The sequence below is a fragment of the Ischnura elegans genome, chromosome 9, assembly GCF_921293095.1.
Source record: "Ischnura elegans chromosome 9, ioIscEleg1.1, whole genome shotgun sequence".
NCBI lineage: Eukaryota > Metazoa > Arthropoda > Insecta > Odonata > Coenagrionidae > Ischnura > Ischnura elegans.
The window spans coordinates 47,054,672-47,075,396 of NC_060254.1; positions in this window are offsets into that span (position 1 = coordinate 47,054,672).

Sequence of the window (20,725 nt, forward strand, 5' to 3'; positions counted from 1 at the left end):
TAGATTTAATCGCAATTTTGTTCAATAGTTGAATGTATCCAGGAGAGGAGAGCCCCCTAGAAAATTAACCCCTTATAAAATTTAAAAAAATACCACCTTGTCCCAATCCTGGGTCCGCTGCTGCCTGTACCTACTCGAAGTAAACTGCCCCGAATTAATATTTCCTCCTCTAAGAAAACCCCGCCGATAATTTTTATGGCTACAACCTTTTTCTCGGGTGCGTTAGGTTTCAAGCTACTCTTCGCGATTGCGTGATGATACCATTGACATTCACTTTCCTGAAGCACGCCAGGATATCCTTAAACCTTTATATATATGTTATCATTTTCACCAAGTTTTGGTTTACTAACTCAGGAAATTATAACCCTCTGTTTGACACAACTTGATATAAAGTAAAAAAAATAATACTTATATTGAACCACGTATACATTTCAGTGTGCTAAAATTAAAAATATTTATTTTCATTACTCCTAATATATTTTCATAGTTGTTTTTTACTAAATAGAAAACCTACTTGAATGTTAGAGTGATTTTATTTAGTAATATTTAAAAAATAATATTTCTTATCTTTATATCCTGCAATGGCACCCAATCATTTTCAAAAGAAGATCAATAAAATGAATCAAAGAAAACTTTATCGCACAAATAGGCTTTATTTTACGTTGCCTACTAGCTGAAGCAATCATATCCTTGATAAGCGTAGCTAGAATGATCATTGTACTTGTGCGTGAAAAATTATCGCCTGATACAGGCTTTAGGAACTTCATTGTTGCCCAGATAATGAAATGGATTGCATTTTCTCGAATGAACTCATGTCAAAGAGTAATTTCTTTCTAAAAATACAGAAAAGGAGAGGCCGACGGTTTCTTAATTATTTATCATATCTCTCACGTCACATCTGATATTTTTTTCTCTCCCATTTATCTCTCTTTCACATTTCGCTCTCACCTTATAGCCATCACTCTCTCTCACGTCACTTCCCTCTTCCGCCCCTCCATCTTCCTCTGCCCGACAAGCCCTCACTCCAAACTATTATCATCCCTGTCAGAAATTTTCTGTTCGGACGGCACCGATACCATCCGGGCTTTCCGAAGTTATGCGCCGTGCCCGATGCGATTGGGTGCGTGGAAGAATAATTGGTAGAATGGTTGGCTGGTGATGCATGTATCAACGGTTTCTGTGCAAAGTTTAAGTCCAGGGGACTCCATGAAAGGAGGCCCAAGAATATGGCGGATAAGCTGTTACATCTGTTGACGTTTCGCGCGCATTTTATTCGGCGGCCCCACTTGGTATCGGTATCTTGTTCAGTGTGGCTTTCGCCATTAACCGTAATGAAAGTGATTTTTTTACTTGACAACAGTTTTGAATGCAACTAAACGAGTGGTTTACATGATTTATTGGCTCCGTTACGCATTACTACCGTTTATTTCCTCGTGAAAAGTGGAAATCGATGACTGGTAGCGCCGCGAGTGGTGATTGTCGCGACGGGACGACGACTGCTTCCTACTAGGGATAAGGTTCCGAAGGGAGAGCGAATAAAATGCACTTCGGGAGTTACTAAACCCAGCTTTTATTGTTCTTTGCACTTTCACTGGGGGGATTTGAGGCTGGCTCGCACGGAGGTGGAAGTCTGGGGTATGAAACTTACGTGGCGGCGAGTAGGGAGAGGCGATGCTGATGGTCTGGGTCCTGGCCGTACCCGGTTCGAGTCCCACACGAGTCGCCGTTCGAGAATTACCGCAGCTCCCGCGTCAAGGTCCCGAAGAGTCCCCGGAGGAGAACCGCAGAAGTCCTCGAACGACGGACTCGTCCCGACCAAGAACTAACACACCGCACTCCTGTACTGCCTAGAAAACTTTCCACCCGGGACAGTTCAGTTCAACAAGGTTTATTTCCACGAGACAACATACATAAAATATGAACAGAAACAATAACAGAATTTCTGCCCTATATATCTACTTCCAGGGGGTGCGGCCGGCAGGAAGGGGGTAGGAGCGGGGAAGGCTAGAGTTCCCTAGTGCGTGGTCCGAATTCTCAGAAATGCTCCTTGGACCCACGCACCCTAGGGCGGGAAAAGTAGCGTCACGCCTCCTTTCCCGCCACGCAGGGTATCTTCCGATCACCACATGATTATGAAATCTGATTTTTAATGCGCGCGGAGCGATAACAGTCTAGAGGCGGACTTTAGAATCCTCTATTGTAATACTCGAGATTTTAGTACCCGAAAGATGATCCAGATGATATCTAGATCCAAAAGATATATCTGTTGATGCGAGATGGTATGGGGAAAGAAACTAGATGTGTTTCCTAGATAAAATGGAGAAGAATAGGCGTTTAACATCTATATATTATCGTGCAAGCCACAACAAAGGTGTTTAGCAGGGTGTGAATCATCAGCAACATGCAATGAAGAATTAACCCTTAAACAGTGACGTGCGATTCTTGTTACGCTACCAGTGACTTGGGGTCTGGGAGACCGCAATTAAACAAAAATTCATAAAACATTGCAAAGACATTTTTATTGCTTAGTTTAATGTTTCTTTGACTTCTCAACTATTGTAAAACTTATATTTAATATTATCCATTCCGAATACGGACCTAATTTTTCAGTAAAAATTTTATTTGAAACAGGATAAAAAAAACTGGCATAAAAAACACTTGAGTTGTTATTATTATCGTACTTTTTTCAACTAAGTACTTAATTATCCGCGTTATGCAACTAAAAATGCTTCCTTACAAATTATTAATTATTTTATTTCCTTGAAAAATCACTAGGAATTGTTTTTTTTAACAACTTTTGGAATTATTTCCACCAGCATTACGTTTATTGGTTTTTCCAATTTAGTGACGTGAGGTCTCATAGCCCGCTACTAAAACTCAGTTGCAAATTTTCAGAAATAAATAATAAGAATGTTGAATTTTAAGAGTGCTGTGTCCTTTTTATACAAAATTATGGCCCTCACGAGGATAATAGATATTTTGAAATAGCAATTTTGAATATATTAATAATTTTAGAAACGCAGCGGTCCCTCAGAGCGCACGTCACCGGTTAAGCGTTAAAATTTACTTTCACTTGCATGCCCGTTACGTATGGCACATAAAGTATTGGATTAATATATATCCTACTATTCTTCTCTACTATTCTATCCTACATGAAGGCAATCCTCCTGTGAAGCTAGAAAATGCAAAACATGCTGTCATAAATTCTAGGAAAATTCAGAAGCATACATTAAGGAATACGTAAGTTAGTAAGCTTCGCCTTTATACTTTCATATCGATTAAAACTCGATTACTCGAAAAATCGATCCCGACAAACATTTTGCCATCTCTAAACGAATTTTTTTAACGTTTTTATCAACTCGCTATGTACTTTGTTATCTTGTTCTGGTCAAATCTTGCAACTCAATTTAAACCCACTTTTCGATTAGCAATCAAGCTGAAATTTTCAGGATAACTCATAACCAGACGGTAATGCAATATTGTTATACTTTTATTATGATTTTAACCGTGTCTAGAATGTTATTCAGAATTTAAAATTAAATATGGAGAGTAGTTAAAAAAATGGCCACCAAAATCCGATGGCGACGCTGCGATCACTTAAAGGAACGAGACTGATAGAGTCATAACAGCAAATTTGTTTATATCAGAGTTCACCAATAAATTGCTTGAACAAATATTTACTATCAGAAGGAGAAGTATCTTAAGCAATAGCGATATAAGCGTCGTTTTTTATAAAAAAGATATTTTTATTTTGTATTATTTCTTTGCGATGCGATTCGTGTAACTCGAAGCCTATTCGAGAAATGAAACACAGGAAAACCTTTTAGCCCTCGATCGCTTTAAGTTTCTCCATCCTATTTACCCTCACTTCTGCGTCAACTACTTTATCCTCCCTGCGTGTTTGACGTTTACACCTGGACCCAAGGGATACGTCAAAACTCTTCTCACGCCAATTCACTCTGATGCCTCCTGCACCACCTCCTCCCCGGACGGGCGTTACAGCCTTATTTATGCATGGGCGATAGTTTTCCAGCTTCCTGCTGCTGATGCCGTATAGAGGATGAGTTTGGGGATATCTCTCCCTTCCTTTCTCAATGCACCGAGTAATTACCTTTCGCAAACCCGTACGCACATTATCCCAGAGGCTTTTATTCCCCCGACTCACGCAAGCCTGTGGTGAGCCGTGGAGTTGGGGTCCTTTTGAATTGAACGGTTTTCGGGGCCCATAGCGGATATTGTTTTCGCCTGGACATTCAGAGGGCGTCATATGCGGACATATAGAGAGATATCCGCGCGTTATACACCATCCATGCGGTCATATGATGTAATTCGTTGTCTAAAAAAAACACACTCATGTAATTTGTGGCGCGCTAAGAGGAAGGGTATTTGAGTACAGGCTGTAGATTCCAGAACATTTAGGCACGCCGTACTGCGGATATGTTTAAGTAGGATAATTAAATAAGTAATACCAAATTCGTAAGAAATAACATTGACAGTACAAATGGAATGACTACCAGCTTATCTATGTTTGCATATATTTTTGTTTGTTGAGCACAAATTTGTAAATTTTTCCTAATCGATTTATGCTTGCATAAATAAAAAACCGCGTACGAGTAACTTTCTATGCATTTGCAATTTAGTTTTTTTTATTGAACGAAATTTCAATCACTGTTTTTATATATTTCATTTCTTCAAAACATTGATAAAAAATTATGTAACGTGGACTTTAATTCACTTTCGTTTACGTACTTCATTATCTACTACTCACTGCAGGTTTAAAGGTTTAAAAATTTCCTCTATGTTGTATATCATACCCCTCAGCCCTCGCCTCAGGTTTTTCTTAAGGGCGATAATCCTAAATCCTGCACTGCTCAGATCTAATGTATTTTCTCTTCCTGTCCGATCAATCTATGGTTACAGCTTGGAAGTAAAAACATTGTTCGAATCTCAGTTCACCTATACCCTTCATGATTCTCCTATTGTATAGTATAGCTCGAATTAATGAGCACAATTATGTGTGGTTTTCCTCGCAGGGGTCTAGCACTTACTATTAAGTGGTGTGGATAGGAGACGAAGAGATGAGGAAATAACCTGGTTATTCACGAGAAGTTTATTCAGAGTTAATATCTCCCGCTCTATGTTTTCCGTACGATCTCATCAAATTCACGAAAGAAAGTCATTGTTAATGGTGTTTCTTTCATTTCTTTGTCTTCGAAAATTCTTGAAATTACGCGATTGATAAGAATGATTCTAAATATTTTGTGGGGTAAACATGGTGCCTCTGAGGCAGTGGCTCCACTCCATGGGGCCTGAGGGGGCCCGAGCCCCCTCAAAAATTCGTTATGGGTGTGAGAAAAGAATGCGTCAGGCTTGTCAATTTTCCCTGGAATTTCCAGATATCCAGATTCGAGTTATCAGGGTTCTAATGTTGATCATATGACTCTTTTAAAATGCTAAAAAAAATTAAAACTCATTACTTATAAAATTTCCCGGATCCCCGGTTTGGGCCCCCCAATATTTTTTGTAAGTTGGGATCCCTGCTCTGAGGTACAAAAAGTATAGCAGGCTGAAAACATCGAGCAAAGGCTTTAAATTATATTATTTGGAAGTGTAAAATGTACGTTAGCAACGACCTAGCAATGGTATTTGTGGCATGTATGAATAAATATAGCTGTCACTGCTGTAGATATTCATTTACTCAATTTTCGAAGGAGTAGTAGTAGGTTTGGGATATCGGGTGCGTTGACAGGTAAGGTCATTAGTACCACACGCAATCAAAATGCGGCACAAGCATATACTATATTTTTTAGTTTAGTGCGGCACTGTTACATTTTCAAAGGATATAAACCAGTTTCACTGGAATTTACGAAATTATTGTTTTAAATATGAAAGAATGTGTAATTTCGGGCATGTTTTGTGCAAAATGCACAAGATTGCAATGAGAAATGCAAATTGGTTTGCCTTAATTAGGCGAAAAAGTCATTTATTGAGAAAGGAACAAAGAAACTAATGCCAGTCGTCTCCTTAGGGTTTTTAGAAGACTTTTATTTTCCGCCATCTTTCTTAGCACTTCCTCATAACTTACACGGTCGATCCATTTTATCTTCATCATTCCTTTGTTCCACTATACTCCGATTGCTTCCACTCTTGACTTCTATGTAGCTGTCAATGTCTAAGCCTCCCTCCCAAAGAGTAATATTCTCCATGAATGGCATCTTATGAATTGTTTCCTTACTTCTATACTTGTATTCTCAGATGCTAGTAGATTCTTCTTTTTTGTATTAAGCCCTCTTCACCTGAGATATTATACTTGCTATTTCTTCCGACGCAAGTTATAAATAATATCTAATATTTATTCGCATATTCTCTACCTTGCATTTACATAAAAAATGCCGTAATACACAACGTTTTCATGCAAAAATAGGGGACCAATAATAACTTTCCTAGCTAAGTGCTACCCGCCGATTTAGTATGCTCTCGCAAAAGAAACAACTCGAAATTACTACAGGTGGTAACACCGCAGACGTCCACCAACTCTGGTATAGAACAAGAAGAAGGTTGTAATTAACAAGGCCAGCAATTGTTGGTAGAGGGAACGTCCTTGGACCTCTGAGGCCTTTACGCTGCTCTCCTGAACTCCGCCCCCTCTGCACTACTGATCCCGAAGGAAATCAACAGCAGGTCGAAGAGGCCATTACGCACTTATCTTAGCAAGGAGCTGAAAGGATAGAGCGAGACGGTAAACATTATGAAGTACAAGGAGAATCGTCCACCAAGAAACAGTAGATTCAGGTTAATTGGGACGCATAGGGCCCAGTGCATTTACCGAATTTATTTATTTAGTGCATTTACTTCGCATTAACCGAAAAGTTGCATCAAATAGCCGACCTATTCTTTACGTAATCAAAAATGATTACCATTATACTATTCTACCGATTTATATTTGTTTTCATGGAGTACTAGTAAAGTGTTCTGTCAACCTCCTCTTCCTGTACATACTTCCCTCTACAATTCACAATAAGGCCTACTGCCTTTCATTCTATCTATATGTCCTATTCTCTTCCTTCCTCTCCCTCGTTCACCAAACATCCTGCCCTCTAACACTGTCTTCAACATCCCCTCCCCGCTAAGCACTCGCTCCATCCATACCTTCTGTCTCCTCCGTATCTCATCTAAAAGCTGCCTCTCCTCACCCACCATGTCCAGCACTTCATCATTCCTCTTACTCTCCGTCCACTTCACCTTCTCCATTGTTCACCAGACCCACATCTCGAACACCTCCAGTCTTCTCTCGCCCACGATTCCGCACCGTAAAGACTTTATTTATTTAATAATGGTGAATGAGAAGCTAGAATTTGGTAATTCCGTATAATTTATTTGTTTACATACCTGACCCGTGGATAAAGCAAGAAATAAATACTCAGTCGTATAGCGCAGGCGAAAAGAGCTTACTACAATATTAAGAACTTGCATACAGCTGAGAATACAGGCACAGAAGTAAGGAAACGATTCGTCAGAGCTACATATGGAGCATGTTCCTCTATGGGAGCGCGGCTTGGACGTTGACAGCAGCAGAGAAGTCAAGAATGGAAGCATTCGAAATTTGGTGCTATCTTAGAATGATGGAGATAAAATGGATCGACCTATTAAGCGATGAGGAAGTGCAGAGAAGAGTTGGAGAAAAGAGAAGTCTTCTAAAAACTTTGAGGAGAAGACAGGACAACTTAGTTGGCCACGTTATAAGGCATAATGACCTGATGAAAACAATCGTAGAAGCACCCGTGGAAGGGAAGAAGGGCAAGGTACGAGACCGAATGGATTACGTAGGACAAGTCATGAAGAACGTTAAAGTGAGTAAATACTTCACTTTGAATAGACTAACGAATAGGATGGCGGAATGAAGAGCAGCGTATTACCAATCTTAGGTTGTTGACTTATAATGATGATGATTGACTAATTGAGAGTCTTCGTACATCACACTTCTTGGGTATTCACTCTCATAAAACGATACTTTTATCAACCCTCTCCAAATCATGCCTAAAAATTTTCAAGATGATAGCTTAAATTTTAAAAATAAATTACAATTGTTCTTCCAGCGAGAATTATGCGTTCTTTTAAGTCACCTCGTATTATTTAAACCACCATTATTCTCTCCCACCGCACTGACGTCTTCTGACTCCCTGGAGACATCTCTCTTAGTGACGTCGATCTCTTGGTAATACACCAGCCGCTCCCCTAAAACGTCTCGCGTCAAATATTTAGCGCAATTTGAGCGAATGGTCCTGAATGTGTCAACGACTGTCGAAATGGCCGCCCCAGCATCCATTTCTCTCCGGCTCTTTCGTGGTCTTGGTTCGAAATGTGGAGAAACCCTTTATCCTTCTTCCGTAATAGAGTGGAAAAGGCAAATGGATAGAAAATGCGTAGGCAGCCTACGAGAGCTAAAACAAAATTACAAGATTACTTGAAATTGCTCCACACAAAAGTGCTGGACTTCATTTCAAATATCCTTGCGACTGAGAGGCAGGCCCAAGTCATTGGAGGGGTGAGTGCGGAGGGCACGTGACCTGAAAACCAATCAAAATACGATAGGCGGAGACTAGCCTCCGTGAAATTCTGTCGCTTTCATACCTCCTTGGTGTACACTTCGTGGGTAAGTTAGCAGTGTTGCCAAGTGGGAAGAGCCATAGTATTTCGTTTCGATACACTGATAAAGACTTGAGAAAACATGGCAACGCCTGCGTCTCTCTCTCCCCATCCCAAATCCTTAGAGTCGTAGGTACCCTCTCCAACCGCGACGCCACTTAAAACATTCCGAGCTTGCATGATTAGGCCAGTCGCAAAGCTATTTTAAAAGGACCATACCAAGTTCAGAATTCGCACGAAACTGTTCCTGACTAGGCATTGTCTAAAGCACCAATAACCAAGACAATTTGATTTCGCGTTTATTTGATGACGAAGGACAACGACAGCTTGTGAAAATTTACAATACACTTAGGACGCATCTAGTTGTCGTACCTGAGTCGAAGAAAATGGGAATCGGTTTTCTAAAAGTATCCATTGTACCTAAGTCACTTTAGGAAGTAGTTTATACATCATCATGGGAGATCATTGTCGTACGTCATCGAACGAACTCGAAATGAGGTTAATTTGATTATTGGCGTTTTCGAAAACGTCCTTAGGGGTAAATCACTCACTCACTCAGTGATTCGACCCAAAGGTTGGTTTGGTTAGTTGAGGGTAGAGCTCACCCTGGTCTAGGCCACAGGCGTGTGCACTTCACACGTTTATAGTAGGCGGACCAGTTCCTTTCTCTTGGCCGCTCACAGTTCGAAGGTTTTGACTTGGGCCGAGGTTTGAATCCCAAGTGCTCTACCCACTAACCTACCACGCTTCTTCCAGAGCTGAGCAGGTATTCTTTGAATTTGTTCGGTTGCTATTGGAAGATTTGTTTTTCTTGAAAACAGAGCGGAGACGTTATTATAAATAAGACTGGAGATAAAATGTAATTATGCCATGTTAACCAGAAATATATCTTGTATTTCTTATCCCTAAACAACGAAAAATCATATGCCAATGCTACAATGTGTACACTTGGTTGGTCAACGGCTACTAGGTCTTACTTGGAGTAAGAACGAAAACTAGGACGGCACTAATTATTAGATCAATCATGCCAGATAGGATGGACTTAATAATGCTAAGGATTTTATTTATCTTAAAATTGATTATTTCCATTTTTGTTGCCGTTCTTGGACTGGAAAAAATGACGTGAAAGTCACAAGCGTGGAATAATTGTGACCAAATATTCGAATGAATATGAAAGAAGTATGACTCTCTCTCTCATCCAGATATCATGAATAGGACTAGAAAAAAACTGCTTATGCATCTTAATATAAGATCACTGAGAAAAAACTGGGATGCTTTTCTTGTGTACATTAGTGGTCTAAAAAAATTAAAACCATATGGTTTCATCCTTACTGAAGTAAATATACATCAAGATGAAGCTGCCTTCTATAAAATTGAAGGATATCAATCACATGTCCTTTTAAGGGACTCCAAAAGGGGTGGTGGCATCATTATTTATCTCAGAGATGATATTAGTGCGGTTAGACAATACAGAGAAACGGAAAGCTTTGAACTGATTCAACTGAATACGACTATTGATGACTATCATCTTAGAATTATAAGTATCTATAGACCACCTAATCTAAGTAAAAATAGATTCTTAGAGGAACTAGAGTATTTAATCTCTGCTCTGGTGACACTATTGTAATAGGAGATATTAACATTGATATAAAAGATAAAGAAAACATTTCCTCCATTAAATATAATGATGTTTTAGCAAGTTTTGGGTTTATGCTAGTCATAAATACATTTACTCGGGAAGAAATTAAACAAGGGCGTGTCTCCCAAAGTTGTATAGATCATATTTTTTATAATGGTAAAATAGAAGATGTTGAAGGTATAGTAGTCAAAGTGAAAATATCTGATCACTACTTGGTTGGCATTGGGATAAATCAATATAATGAGAATGTTAACTCTAGATGTGCAGTTACCTCTAATGAGTATCTTACGGATGGTAAGAAGGTAAAGTCCTTGATTGGGAAACAAAATTGGAATTATCTTCTCAAAAAACACTGTGATGTAAATAACTTACACAATGAGTTTTGTGAAATATTTAGGAAGATATATGAAGAATCTCAAGTTAAAGCAAAGAGTTTTTGTAGAAAACCAGGTAACAAATGGGTTACAAAAGAGATTACTGAATTATGTCAGCAAAGAGATAAAGCATTTAGAAGATGGAAAAGTCATCAAAACAGAATTGAGCTTAAACAGGCATACAAAACATTAAGAAATAAAGTGAACAAAGAAATTAGAAATTCAAAATTGGAGTACTATCATGACATGTGTGTTAATGCTAAGGATAGCAGGGGAGTCTGGAATGTAATAAACCAAATAAATGGAAATTACAGTAGAAAGAACCAAGATGAATTAATGCTAAAGCTATTTTGCAAGGATAAGGATATAGGTCAAATTTGTGATTCTTTTGCTTCTCATTTTACAGAGGGTATTGAAAGTATTAAACTGAATTGTAATGACAAGCTTGAAACTACTCAAGCACAAAATTCTCTTGAGAGCATGTACCTTCCTGAGCCGAGCATTGAGGACATAGTTAAAATCATTAAAAGTCTAAAGAATAAGGGAAAAGGAATTGATGGAATCAGAATGAAGGACATCAAAGAAAATAGTGACCTGTGGCCGGTAATTACTACCTTAATAAAAAATAGCATCGCTGAAGGCCGGGTACCTGATGGAATGAAAATAGCGATAGCTAAACCAATCCACAAGGAAGGTTCTCTTACAGAATTTAATAACTACAGACCTATATCAATACTGCCGGCACTAAGTAAAATTTTAGAAAAATATGTGGTCATTCATCTCTCAAAATACATAGAAAAACGTGGTATTTTATCTAAATTCCAGTATGGGTTCCAAGAAAATAAAGGAACAAAAGAAGTTTTAGAGCATTTTGCTGACATTGTTAATACCAACCTTGATAAAAACAACAGTTTGTTAATCACATTTATTGATTTCAAAAAAGCATTTGATTCAGTTAATCATAATATTTTACTTGGGGATTTGCAAAATATAGGCATAAGAGGTTTGACACTGAAATGGTTCAAAAGCTATCTTGAACACAGAAAAATATCCGTTAGTCTAAATAATACACATGGCAAACAGGTGGTTTTGAAGTACGGGGTACCCCAGGGGTCCATTCTTGGACCTACGCTTTTTATTCTATACATAAATGGCATTGTAAATGCAATTAAACACTGCCAAATCCTATTGTATGCTGACGATGTTGTGCTAATTTCAGGCCATAAAGATATAAATAAAGCAAGTAATCTCATGCAAGAAGATTTGAATAGTCTAGCCTGCTGGTCACATGACCATGATATGATAATAAACACAACTAAATCCAAAGTGATGCAGAACTCTCCCTATAGGCAAAACAAGGTTAAACTAAATATCTATTTTCATGAGGACCAATGTTTACACAACAATTGCAACTTGAAGTCTTGTAAATGCGTGCCACTAGAACAGGTCAGTCAGTTTAAATATCTGGGTATAATAATAGATCAGTATTTTAAATTTGATTTGCACATAATGAAGGTAAATAGTAGGTTGAGGAGGGTATGCTACCTAATGTACAAAATAAGAACGCTGGTCTCAACTAATATCAAATTGACAATTTACCATGCATTAGTTGAATCAATATTAAGATATGGTTTGACCATTTGGGGAAACACAGCCTCATGCTACAAAGAAAAGTTACAAGCAACGCAAAACAAAATTGTAAAATTACTAGAAAATAATAGTGACAGGCTTAATCATAATAATAAAACTCGGGGTAAAGGTGAATATCTACATAATCAAACCAAATGCAATATTACGAGGTATGCAAAAATGGGACTACTCAACATAACAAATTTATATAAATATATAGTTATAATTGATAATTACTTTAATAAGAAATTCTTAAAGTATGTAGAGAGAACGCACACAATGTGCAACAGGAACAAACCAGCTTACTTTGTACCAAGATATTATAATAAGTATGGAAAAAACAAATCAAAGGTAAAAATACCAATAATTTTTAATGGTCTACCTGAAAGCCTTAAATGCCTAAATCATTTGAGTGAATTAAAAAAGAAGCTAAAAGAATATCTTAGCACAAGCTAGACATAAATCTTTCCGAACAAAGAAATCTTTATGCAGTGGATGCTATTTTTTTGTGGGTGAAGGCATTTTTTTGTGATGGAAATTGTACTACTTAAATGAGAGATATTTTTGCTTGTTGTAAATGAAATTATTATGTTGTATATTAACTGAGTGTTAATCCCACATACATGGTTGTGTTTTCTTTTGTGTGGCTTGGTTGTATGGAAAAAACAAATCAAAGGTAAAAATACCAATGATTTTTAATGCTTCATCTGAAAGCCTTAAATGCCTAAATCATTTGACTGAATTAAAAAGGAAGCTTAAAGAATATCTTAGCACAAGCTAGACATTAATCTTTTCTGGACAAAGATTTTTTTTTGCAGTGGATGTTATTTCTTTTTGGTGAAGGCATTTTTTGGTGATGGAAATTGTACTACCTAAATGAGAGATATTTTGCTTGTTGTAAATGAAATTATAATGTTGTATATTAACTGAGTGTTAATCCCACATACATGGTTGTGTTTCTTTTGTATGGCTTGGTTGTATGGAAAAAAACAAATCAAAGGTAAAAATACCAATGATTCTAAATGATTTACCTGAAAGCCTTAAATGCCTAAATCATTTGAGGGATTAAAAAAAAGGGGAAACTAAAAGAATATCTTAGCACAAGCTATACAATAATCATTTCTGAGCAAAGATTCTTTCTGCAATTGGATGCTATTTCATGTGGGTGAAGGTAATTTTTTTGTAATGGAATTGGTACCACTTAAATGAGAGATATTTTCGCTTGTTGTAAAGGAAAATATTATGTTGTATATTAACTGAGTGTTAATTCCACATATATGGTGATGTTTTCTCTTGTTTGGATTGGTAGTATAGAAAAAAAAATCAAAGGTATAAAATACCAATGATTTTTAATGATTTTACCTGAATGCCTTAAATGCCTAAATCATTTGAGTGAATTAAAAAAAGAAGCTTAATGAATATCTTAGCACAAGCTTGACATTAATCTTTCCGGACTAAGATTTTATATGCAGTGCATGCTTTTTCTTGTGGGTGAAGGCATTTTTTTGTGATGGAAATTGTACTACTTAAATGAGAGATATTTTTGCTTGTTGAAAATGAAAATATTTTGTTGTATTTTAATTGAGTGCTAATTCCACATACATGGTTTTGTTTCTTTTTGTCTTTTCTTTATCTGTGAACGCACTCAATATGTATTTTTATGGATAATTTTATGTTTACACACTCCAGCCGGCACCTGCTGACAAGCCTTGATTGGCTTAGCAGGACAGTGAGGATATATTGCTGCTAATGTTATAAAAATCTTTTTTTTTTGTTTAAAAAAAAAAAAGTAATAAGGCGTTGACTCTTGGCATGGAAACATAAACCGTTTAGTAGTGTAATAAATTTGAAAGTTTTAACTTGTCACTATCCGACATTATTTACTCTCCAGTTACACATTCTAGCAGGCTAATTCTGCTGATTATTTTGCAAATCATTTTTTATATAGCTAATTTTCCGATAAATATTAAATTAACGAGCAAAAAAATATTTTTGTGACTGTTACCAAATTAACATCGACATCCATGCATTCTCAGTTGGCCCTGTCAACTCTTATCCTTGTATGAGGAGAGTTGTTGAGACCTGGTCATATTCAGATGGGATGCTAATTGTCCTTTTAAGTGAACATTATATCCGGTCGTTGGATTTAATTCTTGGTGTTCTTGATAATGCTTCACACATCTCAGGTGTGCTCTTTCTTATCAACCCGATTAAAATATTTATCAGATGTTAGCTTACTTAGTTCCATGCCTTCTTATCACCATAACATGTGAATGTGATGGTAGGAACAGTAGTTTTATGATATTTTTTTATCTCCCACAATTTGTGGGTTCTGATTGAAGAAATGTAAGCATCAGACCGTGCAGTGGGAAATTCACTGGGCAATCAAGGCTAATTACAACTCTGGGAAACAAGTGGTGAGATACGGTACGTGTACACGAAAGACGTTAACTGGATGAATGGTGCTCGATAGAATCAGTCAAAGGAATGTCATGGTTGAGTGAAGTGGGTGATATATCCTAGCATATAGACCTTGTTCCTTGAATCAAGAGAATCTTGGGCTGCATAATTGGTGAGAGACCATAATTATGAAATTATATACTTCATACGTATCTAGTGCATGATTATTTGCAATTTTTATTGAAATTTATTGCAATTAAATAAATCATGTCTCCAAAATTGTAATTGTACAAGTTTTATACCAATTGAAGTAAGTTTTCAAGAAGTATTTAAGAAGTATTCTGGCAGCCTGCCCTTACTTCAAATACTTCCCCTTCAATTCACAACTAGGCCTACTCCCTTTAATGCTAATTAAAATTCTTATTCCTTTCCTTCCTCTCCTTCGTTTACCCGGAATTCTACCTTGTAACTGCATTTTCAACATCCTCTCCCCGCTAAGTACTCGCTCTATCCACGCCTAGAAGCTGCCTCTCCTCATCCACCATATCCAGCACTTCGTCGTTCTTCCTCCTTTACGTCCACTCCACTTCTCCATTATTCTCCACACCCACTCCTCGAGCGTCTCCGGTCCTATCCGGTCCCCCTAGGTGTCCATGTTTCCACGCCGTAAAGCGCTACACTCCAAATTATACTATTTTTAGTCTAATTGAGTTACATAAATAAAACAAAAAATGAACTAAATGAGTACTCTTGAAATCATTGATGCGATCAGTAAGGTCATAGCTCAAAATACATTTCACAAGAATTTTAATACGGCAGCAAAAAATTGACTTATCACCGGGATAATGAAATATATTTTAATCGTTAATTTTCCTCCTTATTTCTCCTGTTTTATATTTATGTACATATGTTCTGTGAATACGAATTCATGAAGAGAAATCAGTGCTTATTCGAGCAAGTCTTGTAATTAATAAACTTTTTTCCTATAACTTAGTTATTTTCTGTGTTTAACCTTTAAAACTCAAAGAAAATAGCCAATGGTATAGATTTTAATTCTTATATGTTCTTGGAGAGCTTAGAAAATACTCAAAACTTCTGTCTATATGTTAGGTTATCGTTTTTCAACTTTATCATTAACGTGATAATCCTTGTATATCCAGCATAATTTGTGATTCTCCCATCAATTGGAAATATGTAGTTTAAAAAAATAAATATTTCCTACCTATTTTTATAGAACTTAATTAAATGATTATTTCTTTGTGTGAATCGAATGGTTACGATGGGAGATAAGCTTTTGTAAGCAAAGGTGACGATAAAAAAGGAAATTTTTCGCCGGGAATTCAGCCTCAACCAAGGCACCTGGTGACTACTTTAAGATAATGTTTGGCTCGGTCTGATAGCATTTTAACCGAAGGAGGATTAATAGTCTCGGGTGTTTGCCTGGGAATGCATTTTTTCTAGATTCCGGCGCTGTTTATTGAGGTTTGATTAAGTTTTGTTCTCCAGGTTTGCTCTGGTTGGTCGGTGTGGATTCAGATAGTCCCGGTTTGCTGAATTCTGATTAGTTTCTCTGGCGATGTATATGCCTGCGCAGCCGCGATATTGTTTCATTTTAATCGTGGGATGATGGTATGATATGTTGCATATGAAGGACAAAAGTTGTAGGAATATTATTTCCAAAATCATTTTTCTTTCACCTCACTCTACCCGCGCCGTTTTCTTTTGCACGTGTAAATAAAAAATGACGTGGTTGATACGAGTAAATGTCGACATAATATTTAAGAAATATATTATTCAGGCAAAATGTTGCAATCCTTAAATTGGCTTACTGCAAAGAATTGGCAATGACCGAACGCGGAAGCTCTAGCCAACTCAGTAGCTGTATTTTCCCGCCTGTAATAGGGGACATGTAGTATTATTGTTTTTAACTTTCATTGATAAATTGTTTTTATAACTAATAACTTCAGGCTTTACTTTGTGAAAGCTCTCCATATTGGAAGTAAGGAAATAAAACTTTGTAAGGTTCACTGTTATTTAATTATGGGCACGACCCGGGTTTCGTAACTTGGTTACATCGTCAGGTGACTGATCTTGCATGCATCATACATTTATACACAAAGTACACAAGTGACAGTGAGGACATCTATCGGAAAGGAAAAGGACTGGTTGGAAGGGCGGGGGTGATGGTTAAACACGGAATGGAATAGTGAGAGGGGGGGGAAGTAAGGGGGAAGTTACGAAACCCGGGACGTGCCCATAATTAAATAACAGTGAACCTTACAAAGTTTTATTTCCTTACTTCCGAATTGTTTTTATATAATTTTTTGGGTTAGTTAGTGAATTTCGATTAGAAAGAAGTTGTAAACAATACTGAAACGATGACCCAGCCTGTGCATTCGCCAAAATGGCCCCGTGTGACTTCTTCCCATCTCCAAAAATGTTGAGAACCTTGAAGATCGTCCTATTACAGGCATAGATTTCATTAAAAGAAATCGCTGGTAGAGCTAAAGGCTATCCCAAAGATCGATTTAGAGGAGTGTTTCGAAGATTGAAAGAAGCGCTGGCACAAGTGCGAAATATCTTAAGGGTCATCCAATAAGTAGGTACGTGAGTCGTTTTAGGGGGGGGGGGGTCAAGCCGGTTATCACCCAATCTCACGAGGAGGAGAGGGGTGGTACTGGTAATATCGCGTAATTCTCTCCAAAAGAAACAGAGTAAAATTAGGATCTTAGTAATCTTAGCTTGTCTTAATTAATCTTAAATAAAAATCCAACGCCATGAAGCATAGATCAACTTTGTTCAAAATGCGTATTTAGGCTGAAAATACGCATATTGAATTTTCTCACTAGAGATTGGAGGGAGGAGAAAGGGATCGAGCGAAATCTCACGATATCTCACTAAGGTGGGAGGAAGGGTCCGAAACTTAAAGAGATATCGCCAAAATCACATCACGTAATTAAGGGACGCCCCCTTATTAGAGCTATTTTAAAGTCGGCAAAAAGAATTTAGACAAACAAATAATTGTTTTCCAAAAAAAAGCTAGAATTCCAATTATTTTCTGAACACATCTAACTTATTCACGGTACTTCGGTATCTTGGATAGATTGCGGATATCTTTTCGATATAGAAAATCTGAATATTTTAATCGTGGCGCTACAATTCCATTCTCGTTATTCTGAAGTACCTACTTCATTTTTTCCTGCCCTCTGCAAGTTCATTCAATTTTTTTTATAATCTTCCATCCGTCTTGCTTTGTGTGTCCCAAGTAAATACTAATATATCAGCCTCCCTTGGGAGACATGTGCCTATGTTTTTCCCTCCATTACGTTTCTCTCGTTATCAATGTGTCTCATGACATGGCATAACCACCCGCTCCTTCTCTAGCGAACAGTGTTCTATAGTTTCATTTCCTTTCCCACTCCTCGGTATTCTCGCTTCTCTTCCTATCCACCCATTTGATCTTCGATGTGATTGAAAACTTTATAGCGGATTACAGCTACTTCATAATCTGAATTTAGAATATGTCCTATTCTAGATTTTCATTGAAATCGACTGTTTAATTCATCTCGAGTTTCATTGTAACCTTCCTGCAACTTTTCACTCACCGCTGCACATTCATGACTTAATGGTAGATCTTTATTCAAAGCAATGTATTGTGATTTAGATATTTCTATCCTTTGGCATAACATTTACGGACTAGAGTCATCGAAAAGTCTTGTATTGTGTGATCTTTTCACACAAATATTCCCAAATCAATAATATGCATTAATGATTGTGGACTCATTAGATCTGACAGTTATTAATCATGAGTAATATTTCATCTTGATATCTCTTTAAGTTTCGGTTGTGATTCCATTAGAAAACTCGTTGAACCAAGACGAAAATTGAAAATATGTAAAATAATTATAGTATTAAGGATTTTAATGCTGTTAATACTTGTATTAATATTCTTTGATTATAATCACATTGAACGACCCTGTTAATGAACAAACATGTTGTACCCAACGACCTAACGAGGAGAATGTCTCAGCGAAAAACTTGATCAAGATAAGAATAATTATGCGCAAATACTTGGCCGTATTATGCTAATAGGAATTTATTTTTGCCAAGCGTGAAATGTATATCGTTGACGAACACAACGGTATTTTAAAAATTATTTTGGTGAATATCCTCTCTTCCCCGCAGGAGGCCCATGTAATCACCTCATTAGTTGGTCTTAATTGCGTCTCCAAGCTACAAGAGTTAACCTTGTGTGGATCTACAATTTCTGAGAATGCTTGTTTCACCCAGTTATCGACAAGCGTTTCATACTTGCTTATTGCCGAAGCAATCGCCGAGGTGGAAAACTTAAAAACACGGCTTATCCAAAAGGCATTGGAAATTAGGAATTAATAATAGTAATAATAATAATAGTAATAATAATAATAAATGCAAGAACCAATCCGAGACAATACAGCATATCATGGGAAGTTGCACGGCCCTAGCTGTAAATGAATATACCGGTAGACATGGCAATGTAGCCAAAATCATGCACCAAGAACTGGCAAGAAAAAATAGAATCCTGGACACCGATGCACCATACAACAAATACCATCCACCTGATGTTATGGAAAACGATGAGTGCAAGTTATACTGGAATGCAGAAATCAGAACTGACCGAGCAATTAAAAAAATAGACCGGACATAGTTATAATAGACAAAATAAAACGGCACACTACCCTCATAGACGTGGCAATTCCCTTAAACCATAATGTACAGAAAGCTCAATCCACCAAATTTAACAGATATGCAGAACTTGTAGCAGAGATCAAAGCCTTGTGGAAGATGCAGTCAGTAGATATATGCCCAATAGTGATAACAACAACAGGAATCACACCGTGCGAAGTTTTACACCAGCTAAAGAAGCTGAACTTGGAGAAAACTCTACCAAAAATACAAAAATCAGTCACCCTGGAAACCTGTCATATTTTCCGACGGTTTCTTTCAATAAAATAGTAACTGAACTAATAACAAAACATACTTGAACTTGACCTTGTCCGTTCACTGTGAACAAGAGGGGAACCTTGTAAGATAGCCAGAGGGAAAAAGGAAAATAATAATAATAATTTATTTACTCCTACATTTTGATTTTACAGTTGAAAAACAAGATAATAAAGAGAAGGATCTTTAGGTGGTCTCCAAGGACATCGGACCAGAATTAAGCCATCATCAAATAACAAAAATTTAAAGCACTGCAGAAACAAGGGACACTCTACGCAGTCACGCGCACAGGTGCAAAGTTAAATACACCAAGGGATGAAATTCGCCATGAAAAAATATTTGACTTAACCAACCTTAGCCAAATACTTGGCTCAGAAAACTCATTCCGAAGTTCGCTCTGAGAAAATGGCCTTGAGGTGTAACTGGCTGAAATCCCTGACTTGTTATCGGGAGATCCGGGTTCGAATCCCGGCTAAGTCGAATATTTTTTATGGTGAACTTTATCCTTTGGTGTTTTTTAACAAAGATGTATGCCAACAAAAGAAAATAATAATGCAGTAACTAATACATGAGTGTTTAAAGAAATAACATCAGTAAGTAAATCTTCAATTATATCTTATGAGGGGCAGTAGGAGGCAGCTGCCCCGCTAGAAGCGAAAATAAATTTAGTCCAAAACAAAAGTTTTGCACAAATTTTCTTTTTAAAAAAAGATATTACCATAAGGCATGGAACTAAAATAAAAATCATTATTTTTTCATGTAAATGATTTTAAAAACTAAAAAAGCGCTGTCATCATTTTCTTAAAATTTTGGTTTCATTAACGTTTTCTTTGCTAAAATGTTACAACTTGAAAGACCAGGCTTGCCCCCCCCTCCCCCGGTTTTAATCTTGGGTACGCCCTTGCCTTCACCCTCCCTTTCAACCCCCTTCCCTGAATGAAACCTTATAAGTACCCTCCAAGAAAAACAATCCTTATTCCAAAAGAAAAAGTGATCATCAATAGTTGCGAAACGTAGGGCAAAAATCCTAATAAGTACAGAGGGCAAATCCAAAAAT